The sequence below is a fragment of the Paroedura picta genome, chromosome 5 (genome assembly GCF_049243985.1).
Source record: "Paroedura picta isolate Pp20150507F chromosome 5, Ppicta_v3.0, whole genome shotgun sequence".
Taxonomy (NCBI): Eukaryota; Metazoa; Chordata; class Lepidosauria; order Squamata; family Gekkonidae; genus Paroedura; species Paroedura picta.
The window spans coordinates 117,511,147-117,522,293 of record NC_135373.1 but is presented as its reverse complement, the minus strand read 5'-3'; positions in this window follow the sequence as shown (position 1 = coordinate 117,522,293).

The window sequence follows — 11,147 nt, the reverse complement described above, 5'->3', positions numbered from 1 at the left end:
GCATTTTTTATTTAAAAAGAAGATAGGAAGCAAAGCAAGCATAAAATTCTGCTGTTTCTGTGCAATGTTTCTGCTTGCTAAATCTCACCAAAATAACTATAAATCAATGGCCAAAAGGAGACATATCTGTGCACACTGTGCATCCCTCCAGGGATAAGTTTCCTGAACTAGAAAACTGCAGCATATCTTGGAGCTCAGCTGGCTAAGTTGCCTGGTTTGGTCGCCTCCCACCATCCGCCTCCATGGTCACTCGATAGGGCAGAAGGAGAAAAATGTGGGGAACAAAATGGTGTTTTGGCCCTAGAATTCCCACAATCATCTTCAAACCGGGGCCCATTTATTTAGCTAGTTATTATGGAATTTGGAGACCGCCCCTCCCCGCAAGTGGCCTCAAGGTGGTTTACATCAACAGATTAAAGCATTCATGAAAAAGATCCCAAGAATTAATAAAAATACTACTACCAAAGAAAGCCTTACTGGAATTACAGGGCCTTATCTGCACTGGGCTTTTAAAGCTGGTTGGGTTCAGATAAAAAAAAGCCTTCCACACTTGATACTGATTTTCAGTTGGGATTTCCCCCCTCATCTGCACAGGTGAGCATTGATCCTGGAGTCCTACTACTTATTCCCCGGCATATCCAAGAGTGCTTCATCAGAGAAATGTGAATCCATGGCACTCTATTCTGGGTGCAGATGGGCTACTTCATTTGGCTTTTCCACCCCCCCTCACTGCAGCCATACCTCCAACACTGATGTTGTGCTGAGGTTTCTCCTGATTGGTTGATTGTGTCTAAATGTCTGTGCTGTGGACGTATTTTTCTGCTTTTCCTGACCCCTTAAGTAATGCATTAATCACTCCTATCAGAAGGAGTTAAAGACGAACCTGTGGTTGTCTTCAGCTACCATCCCTTCTCTCAATCTGCTGCATGTGTTTGGGTGGGTGGATGGGGAAAACACTTGCAAAAATTCAGTAAATGTTCAGAATAGGGCCACAGGCAGCCAGTTCCAACATGGCCAAGATAGCTCAGGGAGTAAAACACTTGCCTTGAAGCCACAGCTTTATGAGTTCAAGACTGTCTGTGGGTCTTTTCCCCCCATACAGGAGTTTTTATTTATTTATTTTGCTTTTGAACAGCTCATGTTTTTAGAATACACCATTTTTAAAACATATGATTTTCAAAAGTAAAAAAAAATAATAAATAAAACTCCTCCATGGGGGAAAAAACCCCCTACAACAAGCCTTGAACTCATAATGTTTTGGTTGCAAGGTAAATAGCTTACTAACTGAGCTATATGGGCACTGGCTGCCTATGGCCCTATTCAGAATATTCACAGACTTTTTGCAGGTGTTACCCCCTCAAATATGTGCAACAGATTGGAAGAAGGGACAAAGCAACTCAACACAGTTGTTTTTTAAACAAAGAAATCCCAGTATAAAATATGCCCTTCTCTTAAAAAAAAAAAAAAAGACCAGAAGGAGAAGGCCAGAACTGCTTCAGGTGTTGAGTCAGTGAATTTCACTCACTTTACTCTAAGCCCATAACGTTTTTATTCTTTTATGAATTGAGTTATTGTGATTAAGTTCGAGGTCTTTAATGTTGTCCCGGCTACCTTTTCTGTATTATGGTTTTTGTTCTGACTTTCTCGATACTTCGGGTGTTATTAAATGGTGCCCATTATTGATTCTAAAATACATTTTCCTGGGGGCTGTAATTCATGCTTTATGGGCTCAGACCTACAAGGCTGAACAGCTAGCTGAAATGTTAAAGTATAAGGTGAGGCACCTCCACAGATAGAATCACAGAATCATAGAATCGTAGAGTGGGAAGGGACCATACAGGCCATCTAGTCTAACCCCCTGCTTAAGGCAGAATCGGCCTCAAGCATCTATGAATACAAACCTCACCTTCCTTGCACGTATTGTGGTGCATGCAATCCATGTAGAAGGAGCCGTGGCCTGGCAGGAGAACCTCTGCCATGCATGTAGAAGGTCCCTGGTTAGATCCCAGTTTAAAGGACCATAAAGGAGGCCATGTGAAGAACTACAACTGGTGATCCTGAATAGCCACTGCCAATCTGTGCAGAAAGTACTAACCTTGATGGATTGAAGGTCAATTTAGTATAAGGCAGCTTCATGTGTGATGTGCAGTGACCACTTATGATGGTTACAGTGCAGTCCTAAACAGAGTTGTGCCATTCAGAATCCATTGAAGCCAACCAACTTGGAAGGCTAGATCTCTGGTTAGGAGTGTTATGGGTGGAAAATGTCAGATTCAGGGTAGAAACAGGCTGAGAGCAATGTTTCTTCCAAACGTGACACAGCACGCTTGATGGAATTAATCCAATCGATAAAAGACTGAGGGATCCAGTTGCTCTTCCTGCAAAAGAAGAAGACCAGACCAAGGCCTTTGAGAGTTCTACTGAGAGTTCTTTGGACATTTCTCGCTTTGGGCATTGCATGTGGTTGAGCTGAAATGTGCAGCAGACCTCTGTACCACCAGGAGCATGCCAGACCTTCACAGTTGGAACATGGGTGGGTTTAAGTGGAAGATGCCATTCATGTCACTTTATTTCCATGAACACTTTATGGTCTTATCATCACCACCACCATTATCATGATGTGCCAGTAATATGCATAATGCATTATATAGTGCAGTGGTCCCCAACCTTTTTTAGGCTGGGGACCGGCAGGGCAACTGCCCCGCCCATGCACCGCGCATGCGCGCCCGCGCCCGCGCATGAGCGATTTCGGCCGCGCATGGTGCATGTGTGCATGCGTGGGCGCGGCCCTGATTCCCTATCCCCCCCTCCCGCAGTAAGAAGCTTCCCGGGCCGCAAGCTTGCAGCCTGGGAAGTTTTTTAGTGCGGGGGGGGGGCGGGGAGAGGGAACCGCGGCCCGGCACCATGGCCTTCGCAGCCCGGCACCGGGCCGCAGCCCACAGGTTGGGGACCACTGATATAGTGTATAAGAGGGAAAGTTTTGGTCCTAAAGCAGCAATCCCCAATGTGGTATCCAACACCTGGTACCTGGCAAAGTTTTCTTAGAAAATGGGTGGGGCTTTTGTCCAGATTGTCCATTGGAAAATTCATTTGTTTTTCACTGTTCTATGTATAGCGTAATTCGGGCCAATTAACACCGCTATTACTAGACAAATGTTCAGACCATTTCCGCACAGAGGCAGAAAACGCACACTGCCTCCTGCTTGCACGCTTCCTGATGGGAGACCCCTCCCACATTATCCCGACTCCTCGTTGTGGTTGAAATGACTGTAAATTTGAAAATTTGATTGGATATGCAGATTTAAAAAACAAACAAACATTTGCTTTGGCAGCAGCTGCCACAACTGGACAATTATGCCACCATGGAATACTTAGGCTGTCCCTGCCTTGACCAGGGGGCTGGACTGGATGGCCTGTCTGGCACCTTGCAACTCTATGACTCTAAAACAGCTGCCTAAGGAGGTGATAAGCTCCCCCCACTGGCAGTCTTCAAGCAGAGGATGGACAGATGCTTATTCTGGATGTTGTTCCTCCATTGAGCAGGGAGTAGGACTAGATGGCCTAGATAGCCTCTTCCAACTCTATCATTCTGTGATTCTATCTAGGTTGTCTTCTGCCTCTCCCCTACAAGGTCTTCTTCTCTTCAATAACTCCTTTGTGCACCAGCTATTGCCTATTTCAACAGCATGGAATTTGTAGCTCTCTGCAGTCCTTGGAGATGGATGCAAGGAAGGGGGAAGTCACCACACATACAAACCAGCCTTAACTTATTGTGCATCCCACTGTCTGCCAACAGAGAAAGACGTAGGGCAACCCCTTCCTGGAGATGACACAACAACCCTTCCACAGGCCCATCACTTTGGGATCTGATGTTCATTACCGCCCAGCCTGCCTTTGCAGATGTTGAGAGGTACAGAAGCCACGGCAGTCATAGGTGATTAAATGAGTGCAGGAACATGTGTAATCGTCCAGTAGATCATTTCTCTGAACCCATCAATCAAGCCCAGCTAGGGTGATGGCTTTTCATCTTAGGTTAGCTGGGTCATTTGTATCCCCCCTGCCAGAGGGTAAGGAGAAGTTTAACCATCTGTCAAGTACAAATGGCAATGAGGTGGCGTAGCAAGAAAAGGCAGGACATGCCAAACGCAGAATAAAAACAGGAGACCATTTTAATTTCAACTCAGCCCTGAGACTCCTACACAATTCTGCATGCACTTAACAAGGTGGATATCTGTGAAATATCATAGTCTCCGAACAGTTCCCACAGCAACGGTTTGAGCAAAACTGTTCTTTAATTTGGGAATAATCATAAGAGCGTAAGAAGAGCCCTGCTGGGTCAGACCAAAGGTCTACTTGTCCAGCATCCTGTTTCCCAAAATTAGAAAAAGGAAATTACTCATTGGGAGAAAGATGGGATAACAGTTTTAAATTGAACAAGATAAATGGCCCCAAAGATGTCCCTGAGGAATTCACAAGCAATGTTTATCTTCCCCTTCCTCCAATAACTGCTATGAAGTGGTCCCCAACTTTTTTATCACCGGGGACCACTCAACGCCTTTTACTGAGGCCCGGTGGGGGGGGGTAGTTTAGTCCTCTACTCTCAACCACTGCCCTAACGCTCTCTGATCGCTATGGTAATGTTTAAACATCCCTTCAAAATAAGACGCAGACACGTCACAACAATGAACATAAGGAACATTTTATTTTCATGGAAATTTTAACTCATGAAAATGACAAATCAATGGGAACCCTGAGCTTGTTTCTCTGCAACGAGATAGTCCCATCTGGGAGTGATGGGAGACAATGACACCCGAAGTGTGTTATAAAGGGCCGGGGGGGGGGGAGAGAAGGCGTCCTTCGGGGCCCACCTCCAATTAGTTGAAGGAGCACATGTGGTCCATGGCCCACAGGTTGGGGATCGCTAGTATACAACACAGAGAACATAAGAAGATGAAAAGAGCCTTCATGGATCTGACCAGAGTGGGCCACCTCATCCAGAGACTTCTTTGACACAGTAGCCAGTAACTAGCCCTGTAGGAAGACAAGTGTCATGGTCTTCCTGGTACATTGCCTCCTGGCACTGGTATTCAGAGGTTTACTGCATCTGAAAGAGGTGGTATCCTTGACTCATCATGGCTTGCAGCCATTGATGGATCTATCTTCCATGAATAGTCACTGATGGACCTCTCTTCCATGAACACTAATTGATGGACGTCTCTTCCCCCTGCCCCCCCATAGGGTGTGGAGGGCCCTCCCCCACTACCCCTGGCCCCTCCCCACCCCCTGGCCATTGCCACTTACCCTGCCCAGCAGAGTCCCGAGCATCCTGGCCCCAGTGCAAACACGTGTGTGCATGCCCCAGTGCGGTCACGGGGAACAGCGGGGCATCCTGCCCTGCCACAATGGCACGCCAGCTGCCTGACGTAATGGCTGCCGTGCATAAATGGTCAATTACTTTCCCATCGTTTCTGTTACCTCCAGACACGCAGAAGAAAGAACCCTACTGTTCCCTTGTTTCTCTGGATTGCTGATCAAGCCCACACAGGTGGCAAAATTCTCTTCTTTTAGCCAGAGTGACCGCTTGAGTTCCCGCGTCTCTTCTGTGTGATGTATCACCTCCTGTTGATAACCAGTTTTTCCCCCCCTCCTTCCCAGGGATGTGTTTAAACGTGTACCTGACACGACAGCTCCCAAATTCATTATGGCTTGGGGGTGAGATGCACAAAACCTCCGGAGGGCTTGAAAGGGATTCTGGTATTTCTCAATCGCCTTTAAGTGATGCTCAACCTGTCCGTTTAGATTCGTTGGAGAAATATGGGAAAGGAAATTGATTGTGCTCCAAACGTTTCGACCCAGCTATTTCCATTGCTCCTGACAACGCCGCCTCCCTGCAATCAACCCATTGTGGACGTCGGCTGCTGCAGGTATTTAATCAAGGTAATGGCTCGCTAAGGAAACCTAATCCAGTTACAAGAGAATAATAAAAGTCAAAGGGAATTCTAATGTATTCCTCTCTCATGACTCATTCGGAGGGCCTGGGATCTTTCTATTTGTCTTGCAAAACTCATTCCTTGCCTTCCAAGGCCGATTCAGACATGCCTATGCCTCTAGGGAGGCCAGCCTCCAGGTGGGACCTGGGGATCCCCTGGAATTACAGCTCCTTCGCAGGCAACAGAGATCAGTTCCCTGGGAGAAAATGGCCATTTAGAAGTGGAGTGTATGGTATTATAAAGGTAAAAGTATCCCCTGTGCAAGCACCAAGTCATGTCTGACCCTTGGAGTGATGCCCCCTAGCGTTTTCTTGGCAGACTCAATACAGGGTAGTTTGCCAGTGCCTTCCCCAGTCATGACCGTTTACCCCCCAGCAAGCTGGGTACTCATTTTACCGACCTCGGAAGGATGGCTGAGTCAACCTTGAGCCGGCTGCTGGGATCAAACTCCCAGCCTCAGGGTCAGAGCTTCAGACAGCATGCCGGCTGCCTTACCACTCTGCGCCACAAGAGGCTCTTATGGCACTGATTAATAGAACCCTAGAGTCCAGTCCAATTAAGCTGCTCCCCTCCCCAAACTCCGCCCTCTACAGACTCCACCCCCAAAGTCTCCAGGTTTTCCCCAACCCAGCAACCCTATAGGCATCACGAAACATCATGGCTTCAATGCTTCATGCACACATCAGCTGAATGTGTGAACACTCGGAAATAGAAAGTCTTAGGTGCAAGTTGGAATTGGAAGATAGAAAAATCTCTCCTTTGGTAATTGTTTTGCAATTGGGGCCCATTATACTGATGAATAGGGAGTTTGTGGATGGCTTGTATATCATGAACACCCCCAATAGGACGCACTGTCGTCCATCCCCACACCCCATGCCGCTCAATTAAGACCTATTGCATTCTCTTGTGATTAGCGAGATCTGTGATCAGTGAGATCTCAGGGAGGCTCACAATGACAGCCATAAACAATGGTCTCTTTGAACATGCACATCCCCTAGAGGGCGCAAATTCACCAGGGAAGGATATAAAGTGGGAACTAGCGCATAGGCCGGGGGGCCCCCAACCCTTTTGATCCAATGGGCCTTTTAGAAATTCTGACAGAGGGTGTTGCATCCAAGTACAAAATGGCTGCCGAAGGAGGTGGAGCCAATGACACAATGTCCAGGAGCAAGGTTATATAAAGCTCCAAGAGTAGCTCTTCAACTATTCCGGCAGAAGTTCTGTTTCTAAACTGCAGTGCCAGTCAGAAATCCTGCGGGCCAAATGCCCTGCGAAGCACATCCCACTTTCTGAAAGTACACGGGGGGCACCAGTAAAGTTGCTTGTGGGCACCATGTTTGGGGATGGTTCCAAAGGTTCTACCAGAGGGCAATTCTTTTTAGGTCTCCCTGAGATGTCTCATAGAAGAAGTGCTGTACTTGTACATGGAAATCAGCAGTGAAATGCTTCCCTTCTGCAGCATTCAGGGGAGGGGAAGGTACTGCTGCTTTCCCATTCCAGGCAGATGCAACCCATATCGAGAAGAAAACATCAGCTGACCTCCTTTGTAGCACTGAAATATGGAAGACGCAGACTTTGGCACGGGCACTCTGCCCAACAATCCCAGCACAGGGAGACCGAAAGGATCGCCTGGAGAGATGGGCAGAGTCATCCCGTACTGCTCGGAAAAACAGGTTTAGCAGATCTCTATTTTTCAAATGCGTGTCCTCAAAAGTCCCCTCCTCTTCTCGAAGACATTACAAGGGCTCATCAGTCCAGAAGCTACCTTTATTGCCATCCAAGCAACCTCCGTGCACAAAATATCACAGCATGATAACATCTATTCCCATCTTTAAATAAGTGCTGCCCATGATTCTCACTCCACAAAGCGTAACGGTGATGAACTATTTCAGTCTCGCTGTGAGGATGCATAAGATGAGGGCTGTAGCGTCCGTTGCATACCAAAATGCTCCAGGGGTGTGATAAACAGAAGGTGTTCAAGCTCGGTATGCAGGAGTTTTACCGATGTGGAAGGTCTGTAGGTAATGCAAGTTAGCTAATAGGGAAGCTGATACCACGATTCTACCAAAAGTGAAACTCTCCTAAAACTTTCATCATACTGGAACTCAAACTTACGTGATTAGTTGTAGGTTCCACTCGGAAAGAAGAATCTGCTTCCCACAGTACATCTGTAACTGAGTGGGTGGGGTCCAATGACCCCCTTTGACTAACACAGGGGTCCTAATGTGGTGCTTTTGGGTTTCATGATGACCTCTGTCATCTTTGCTGGTGCCCAGAAGAAGAAGATGACGACTCTGGAGGTTCTGTGATTCTAAGAGCTGGTTATTATACCTGGCTTTTCACTACCTGCAGGAGTATCAAGGTGGTTTAAAATCGCCTTCCCTTTCCTGTCCCCACAACAGACACCCTGTGAAATAGGTGGGGCTGAGAGAGCCCTGATATTATTTTATTTATTTATTTGATTTGATTTCTATACCACTCCTCCCAGGAGGCTGGCTCAGGTTGGTTTAGTCATATTGCTCTGTGAGAACAGAACTTTCAGGACTGTGACTGTCCCACAGTCACCAGCTGGCTACATGTGAAAGTGAGGGGAATCAAACCAGGCTCACCAGATTAGAAGCCACCATTTTTAACCATGCTTGTTCAAGAAAAGCCACATCTTATAAGGGAACCCTCAAAGACATCCAAATGGCTATCCTTGATAAATTAGGACAGATCTTTGCTCTGCTTCAACAAGGCTTATTTCTTAAATTCAAAGCAAATTTGAAGGTTCCTAAGAATGTAAAAAACTGGGGGAAATCTAAGAGAAGTGAAAAGAGACTGCGGTCAATTCCGCACAGGCGGAAAAGTCCGAGAGGGTGGTCATATGGAAGCGGGGCTAATCCCTGATTCCACATGATGCAGCTGCTGGGTAGGCCCCCTCAGGTCTGCTGCAGATCGGACAATACAGGAGAATCTGTGGGGGCCAATGGTGCGTGTCCTGTGGCAGGCCCATGTAGACTGGGAAGAACTGGGCCTTTCAGGCTTGGCTGTTCCCCATATATGGTAGCCCAGAGAGGGCAAAAAAAAAGAAAAAAGAAGAAGAAGCCCTAATTAGATTTGAGGTGCTTCACGCTGCCATGAGGTGGACTGGGACTTAAAAATTTTTTTTCAGGAAAATGGGATTGTGTTCCATGCAATACCACCTTCCTGAAAAATAAAAAACCCTGCCCACTGCCCCCTTGCACAGCAGAACCATTTTGCCACCGCTCTGTTTCCTGGCAGGGGGACACATTTCAGTGGGGGACCAGGTGCCCCGCTAAAATATGTCCCCCGTGGGGACACATTTCAGTGCTGGAGTACATCCTGCGCTGAAATGTGTCCCCTGTGGAGACGCATAACGCTGTGGAGCTTTATACTATGCAGAACTGGAGCTGGAGACTGTATGTGGCCTCCAATTTCTACCCAATAACATTAGTGAATATTATGGTCACCTGGAAATTACACTTGGCTTGAATTGTAACAGAAGGCTCACACGTTATGGAAGATGAATACAGTTATGTGCATGCTTATATTAGCCTAGATTGCTATGGGAATGCTTCCATAACTCATTCTGGAGACAAAGAAATTAGATGGCAGCACGTTGAGCTGAACAGAAAAAGAAAGAAGGAAACAGAATTCACAGGAATAAAACTCAGGGAGGGGGAAAATATGACTTTTGTATAGGATGTATTCTAATCTTTTTCCCAAGCAGTTGGGTCTCCAGAGATTTCAAACCACTGCTATGGAGCATGTGAAAATAAGATTATAGTGAGGTTTATGAGGTCAAAGATTCCCATTTGCTCTGTCAGGGTCCCACACTCTGAGAGTATATCCTGCTGTGGTCACCAAAGGCCAAAGGTGACCACAACAGAGAATAACCTTTCTTCCAATCCCGGGTAAATTTCCAATCACACTGCTGGAAAATTTGTTCTAGCTGCTAAAATAGCAAAAAGGCACATTGGGCAATGAGGCATTTTCAGTTTAGTTATGTAACATCTTGGTTAGGAGCTCAAATATGGGACGGATGCTTTATCACACACAGTACAGTACATTGATTGGCATACTACAGATAAAATTGAATAGTAAATCATAAATACCAATTATTGCCAAATGCCCTATATAAGTAAGCATACAAAATACAACTGAAGAAATGCCTCTGAGATAGGTAAGATAAGAGTAATGTATAATCAAGGTTGCAGACAATGTGTCTGAATCTTTCTCCGGTAAACAGCAGCAAGACAATCTTATTGGCTAATAAATACTGTGTCACATTTACCATTAGATCCTTTTGGGCTTGCAAAAGGAGCCTGATTATATATGACCACTGTTTGAAGACTAGTGGGCAGATTAATAGTTCGATTCTGCACTCCCCCACATGCAACCAGCTGGGTGACCTTGGGCTTGCCACAGCACTGATAAAGCTGTTCTGACCGAGCAGGAATATCAGGGCTCTCTCAGCCTCACCCACCACACAGGGTATCTGTTGTGGGGAGAGGAATGAGAAGGCGACTGTAAGCCACTTTGAGGCTCCTTCGGGTAGGGAAAAGCGGCATATAAGAACCAATTCTTCTTCTTCTTCTAATAATAATAATAATAATAATAATAATAATAATAATAATAATAATAATAATAATAATAATAAACGTCATTGTTCACCATGGTGTCAGGCTCATATTTTTGTTCCACGGATATGTTTTGGTATCTCCTTTTATCATCAGTAACTATAATCATTGGCATTTTCTGAGATCAATAAAATGACCTCAGCCTCGTTGGTAGTGTCCATGCTTTCGATGCTCAAGATACCAGCATTTTGTTCAACTTTGGGCAATTTCCCTCCTTCCTGCCAGTTTGGTGTAGAGAGCCAGTTTGGTGTAGTGGTTAGGAGTGCTGATGTAATCTGGCAAGCCGGGTTTGATTCTGCATTCCCCCACATGCAGCCAGCTGGGTGACCTTGGGTTTGCCATGGCGCTGATAAAGCTGTTTTGACCGAGTAGAGATATCAGGGCTCATTCCGCATGTGTAGGATAATGCACTTTCAGGGTACTTTTGCAGCTGTATTTTTCTGTGCAGAACAGGAAAATCTACTTCTAAAGTGCATTGAAAGTGCATTAACTAATGTGTGCAGCCCAGGGCTCT